Raw genomic sequence first — 6,000 nt, forward strand, 5'->3', positions numbered from 1 at the left:
ATTTCACCCTGGCCCCTCCCACATCTTATGTCCACACACTTCAAAACCAATCACGCCTTTTAAACAGTCCTCCAAAGTGTTAACTCATTTCAGCATTAACTCAAAAGTTCACAGTCCAAAGTTTTATCAGAGACAAGGCAAGTCCCTTCCACCTATGAGTCAGTAAAATAAGAAGAAAATTAGTTACTTCCTACATACAATGGGGGTACGGGCATTGGGTAAGTACAGCTGTTGCAAATGGAAAAAACAATGGCTAAAACAAAGGCCCCATGAAATTCTGAAATCCAGCAGGGCAGTCAAATATTAAAGGTCCAAAATGATCTCTTTTGACCCCATGTCTCATATTTGGGTCACACTGATCCAAGAGGAGGTTCCCATGGTCTTGAACAGCTCTGCACCTCTGTCTTTGCAGGACACAGCCTCCCTCCCAGCTGCTTTCATGGGCTGGCATTGAGTGTCTGCAGCTTTTCCAGGTGCACAGTGCAAGCTGTTGGTACAGCTACCATTCTGGGGTCTGAAGGACGATGGCATTCTTTTCACATCTCCACTAGTGCCCCAGTGGGGACTCTGTGTGGGGGTGCCCACCCCACATTTCCATTTCACAATATCCTAGCAGGGGTTCTCCATGAGCACCCTGCCCCTGCAGCAAACTTCTGCCTGAACATCCAGGTGCTTCCATACGTTCTCTGAAATCTAGGCAGAGGTTGCCAAATCAATTCGTGACTTCTGTGTACCCTCAGGCTCAACATGTAAAACCTGCCAAGGCTTGGGGCTAGCACCCTTGGAAGCCACAGCCTGAGCTGTACCTTGGCCCCTTTTAGTCATGGCTAGAGCAGCTGGGATGCAGGGCACCAGGTCCCTAGACTGCACATAGAGGGAACCTGAGCCTGCCTCATGAAACCATTTTTTCCTCTAAAACCTCCCAGCCTGTGAGGAGAAGGACTGCCACAAAGGTCTCTGACATGCCCTGTAGACATTTTCCCCATTGTCTTGGTGACTAACTTTCAGCTCCTTGCTACTTATGCAAATTTCTGCAGCCAGCTTGAATTTCTCCGCAGAAAATGGGATTTTCTTTTCTATCACATTGTCAGGCTGCAAATTTTCTAGACTTTTATGATCTGTTTTCCTTTTAAAACTGAATGCTTTTAACACCACACAAGTCACATCTTTTTTTTTTTTTTGGGAGTCTCACTCTGTCACCCAGGCTGGAGTGCAGTGGGGTATGATCTCAGCTCACTGCAACCTCCCCCTCCTGGGTTCAAGCAATTCTCCTGTCTCAGCCTCCTGAGTAGCTGAGACTACAGGCGCACACTACCATGTCCGGCTAAAAAGTCACCTCTTGAATCCTTTGCTGCTTAGACATTTCTTTTGCCAGATACCGTAAATCATCTCTCTCAAGTTCAAAGTTCGACAAATCTCTAGGGCAGGGGCAAAATGCCACAAGTCTCTTTGCTAAAACATAACAAGAGTCACCTTTGTTCCAGTTTCCAACAAGTTCCTCATGTCCATCTGAGACCACCTCAGACTGGATTGCATTGTCCATATCACTATCAGCATTTTGGTCAAGCCATAGAACAAGTCTCTAGGGAGTTCCAGACTTTCCCACATTTTTCTGTTGTTTTCTGAGCCCTGCAGACTGTTCCAACCTCTGCCTGTTATCCAGTTCCAAAGTTGCTTCCACATTTTCAGTTATCTTTAGAGCAGAGTCCCACCCCACTCCTGGTACCAATTTACTGTATTAGTCTGTTTTTATACTGCTGATAAAGACATACCCAAGACTGGGCAATTTACAAAAGAAAGAGGTTTAATGATCTTACAGTTCCATGTGGCTGGGGAGGCCTCACAATCATTGCAGAAGGCGAGAGGCATGTCTCACATGGCAGCAGACAAGAGAAGAGAGCTTGTGCAGGGAAACTTCCCTTTATAAAATTATCAGATCACATGAAACTTACTATCATGAGAACAGCATGGGAAAGACCTGCTCCCATGATTTAATTACCTCCCACCAGGTCCCTCTGACAACACATGGGAATTCATGGTGAGATTTGGGTGGGGACACATCACTAGATAACAGCAAAGCTGTACAATTCTTAAACATTGTCATGGAAAAGTAATTCCACAAGTCTACTTTGAACTATATGTGATGTTGTTTACATTCATCATACCCTCTTTATGCTAAACTAAAATATTTAGCTGTAATTTATGATAACTATTTATAGTTCCTCTTTCTTTCCCTCTCTGAACTTCCTGCAATACCCTGCAGAGTTGGTATATTATCTACCTTTTTCCTTTACTTTTACTATTTTTGTGAACAAAAATGTCAGAAGATGAAGTATTTTAAGTCAATTTTTTTTTAAATGGTGAAAAATTTTAAACACTGTGAGGGGCCAATAAAAGAGATTATTTTCATTGTGAGGGACATTTTAGCATGAGTCAAATCACATGACAGTCAATTTTGTTCTTTGATTAATGTACAGGTACAATGAATTTCAGTTATGGGAGAACTTCTCTTTCTCCTTTGACTTACTCTCTCAATTTTTGCACTCTCATTTTTGTTTTTATGTTTTTTTTTTTTTGTAAAGAGTTTCTAGTAAGGACTATGTGTTAATCAGTTTTAAGAACACAGATTTTTATCAAAGAAAATTATCTCTTTAAAATATTTGCACTAATGGAAAAATATGTGAACCACCCAGTCTTATTTTATTGGACCCCAAGTTAGTTTGTGTTTGTGTGTATGTGTGGGTATTTATCTGATATCAACCATTATCTTTTAACATCAGCATGAAACAACATGCTGGTCTGAAACATAAAAATATATATCACTCTTACCAAAGCCAGTCTGTATTTTAATTGCTTTTTCCTGAAAGTGGAATCACGTAAAACTTAAAAACAGATTGAAATGAAAGGGAAAAATTTGATTCTGTAATTAACTTACCATGTGACCTTCACCACACTGATGGTTCTTACAGATCTAAATTTCTATATCTGTAAAATAAAGAGGTTGATTTTACATGATTTCAAAAAATATATCATTTTTTTGACAGTCATAGAAGTTTTATATAATTCTCTATTCTAGTCTACTGCAAAGGAATAGCAGCAGGTGAAAACTATAATGTTTGACCCTGAAGATTATTATGTGATATGTGTAAGGGTCTTAATGTGTACAATTCCATTTTTAGGGGCTCAAGAGATAAAATTTCTTTTCCAAAATGGATAAATACAAAATCATTTTTGCAATAAAAATGTATTGTGAGGGAATCTTTTGAATCAATGTGATTACTTATTGTGGAAGATACAGGCCATATCGCATAGCGTCTTGCCTCAAGGATCTTATCACTTAGTGAGTGAAATAAAACAATTACACAGATAACTGCCAGTAGGCAGCACTAAATGTCTTAAGTGATGGATAGACAGAGAGGTAAGAAGGGTCCAATCAAATGCTAAAATGTTAATAAAACCCAGATCACAGGCGGTGATGATCAAATGAATTGAACAGGCTTAGGAGAAATCCGTGAAAGAAAGAAATCTGTATCCCTGGGATCTTTCCATTTTTGAGAATATATTACATTTGAATCTCTTAGGGATGTGTGATTCCCCTTCCCTTTAAAATAGTTACAGTATAACTTTCATTAAAATCTTGGATTTTGTCAGTCATAGCAGACAATAGCATTTTATGTCCTGTGAAGAATTGTATGCATAATTTTGGAAACAAGACAAAGGAAAGAGGCTCTCTAAGCTGTTAGAAACAAAGGATTTTTAAAATCTTTCTTCTCTCATACCTCCATTAAGGTTGTCTTTTCTCCTTTAAAGCTATAAGAAATATTCTGAATACTAATGTGACAGAACCAGATGCAATCCCCAAATATCATATTTACTTAATATAAATTCATAGTCCTTACCTTTAAGGAGATTTGACAATTCACTTTGTCTTTTAGCCTTGGGGTAGTCAGGAAAGTTAGGCACAATGTTTTAATGCTCATTCCTTCTCTTTTGCTCTTAGCTATCATTAATCCCTAATGCCTGGAACTGCATAAATTTCTTCTACAAAGGAAGCCCACAGGTCATTTTTATTTGGAGCACTTTTTAAAATATGTGTCACAATATATTCCGGTATGTATTACCTCATCTGAATGCAAAACTGTTTTATACGCAGATTTAAGGTAATGAGCAGTCAAGTTTAAAAAATGGTTCTGGTATCCTGTAGCTTCTCAATAATAATATACTCTTACATTCCAACAGAGAAGGATGGATTATGGGTTTTTCAATTTGCATCAGGCATATTAATTGCAGAGTAGGGCTTCCACATAAAATATCAATGTACTGGAACGAACTGTTAATGTACCAGAATATGAACACTTACATTCATTTCTGGAGCTTTAAAAGGAATCATCCCCCTCCCCCGCTTTTTAATATCTATACCTCTGGAGATGGTACAGTTTTTTAGTCAGTTAATGAGAACTATGTAACCACCATTTCTCCAAAAATCCCTAATTAGATTAAGTGCAATAGGGCTATTTTAGTCATTTCTGCTGGGGAAGAATACAACAAGCCATTAGGGAAAGAGAATAATTTAGAAGGTTTGAAAGAAACTTATTTTAGAGTTACTTTTAAGAAACATGACATGGAAGATCAACTTTATGTCCTAGTTGGAGGCAGGGAGGCATACTCAACTTCTATTTGCATTATATTTCTCAACTATGAAGAGAATACCTAAACTAGTAAAAGTTTAATTGAAAGTTTTATAAGTAATTTTCAGCTGACATTTTGCACTGTAGGTTTGATTGTAGAGAACTGGTACTTTATTTCATGGGAGTACTTGAATTATATATTCTCTTGTAAGCATAAAATTGTGAATGTCCGTATTTTAAAAAAGCATTATAATAATAAAAACTCTTGTGTTTTAATTTGTCTAATACATTTGGTAACTAATATAAATTATAGATACTCTGGTTAGACTAGAATATAGATGAAAATATTTTTAAATATGTTCTCTTTTTTCTTTAATGTGAATATTTCTTATTTTTCAAAAAATAAAGCAAGGGGAAGAAATAAAGTTGAGATTTAAACACGGCTACATTTTTTTCCCTGAGGCTTGTACTTACTGTGCAAATGCTAAGTATTTGGTAAATATTCATTAAGTAAATATCAGACCTTTCACATTTATATTTCACTTTTCATTTTTGATACATGATAAAATTTGTGATTTTATTATTTTCTAACAAAAATAGAATGAGGGCCCACTTTTCAAATCCATTCTGCAAAAGACAATGTTTGAGTTTTTATAACACAGCTGTAAGTAACGAATTATCTCACCAGAGAAGAGAAGAAATGCTAACCACATAATCCAACAGGAGACTTGATTCATTTTGTGTCTAGAACAGTCAGTGCAGTGTTACAAACTGAAATGAGTTTCCTTTTCAATCTTCAGGTGAAAAAAGTAGTGAGAATGTCCCACTTAAAAAAAAAAAAAATCAATGTGACCTTTTTTTTTTTTCATCTTCCTTGAGAAATAATGTGTGTTTGTGTGGGTGTGTGTGTTTTATTTTGCAGTGTTAGTTTTGACCTCATTATGCTCATTATGCTGTTATAAGGCTAAGTATGTCATGGGTCAAAATGAAGGCAAAATAGACCTTTCTCAGCATTGAAGCACAACCTAATTTATGGTAAAAGTAAATTCCATACTGTTTTAAAGAAATAGCCCTGGACAACATGAATCTTCCTTTGCTGTAGCATGCTGGCTGAAAAACAGGTTAGATATGCATTCCATGAAAAGAACAGGGAAAATCACTAGAACTGTAAACTCTGCATTTGCTGGGTGCTAACATTTTGAGAAATGCTGAAAGTGTGTTATTTTGGTTTTGTATTACATTTAGTAGGTGTATTTTAAGCTCAAAGAATTTGATTTCCAGTAAGAAGCCCAAATCAAGTGTTGCAATTGTTTTATTTAAGGTCAATTCTTTCAACTAAACACCTTTTATTTCCAGATGTGTTTTCCCTCTT

At 36.7% G+C, this 6,000-nt stretch overlaps 1 protein-coding gene across 2 annotated transcripts in view; it reads right to left on the minus strand.

The window, feature by feature from the left end:
• Positions 1–5,554, minus strand: part of C11H9orf153 (chromosome 11 C9orf153 homolog) — a 31,809-nt gene extending 26,255 nt beyond the window's left edge. For both annotated transcript variants that reach the window (XM_055091999.1, XM_055092000.1), the window contains exons 1-2: positions 5,314–5,554; positions 2,936–2,985 (exon numbers count right to left, since the gene is read on the minus strand). The gene's annotated coding sequence lies outside the window, so the exon portion shown is untranslated. The remainder of the gene's footprint in view (positions 1–2,935; positions 2,986–5,313) is intronic.
• Between the last annotated feature and the right edge of the window lie 446 nt (positions 5,555–6,000).

This window comes from Pan paniscus, chromosome 11 (genome assembly GCF_029289425.2).
Source record: "Pan paniscus chromosome 11, NHGRI_mPanPan1-v2.0_pri, whole genome shotgun sequence".
Taxonomy (NCBI): Eukaryota; Metazoa; Chordata; class Mammalia; order Primates; family Hominidae; genus Pan; species Pan paniscus.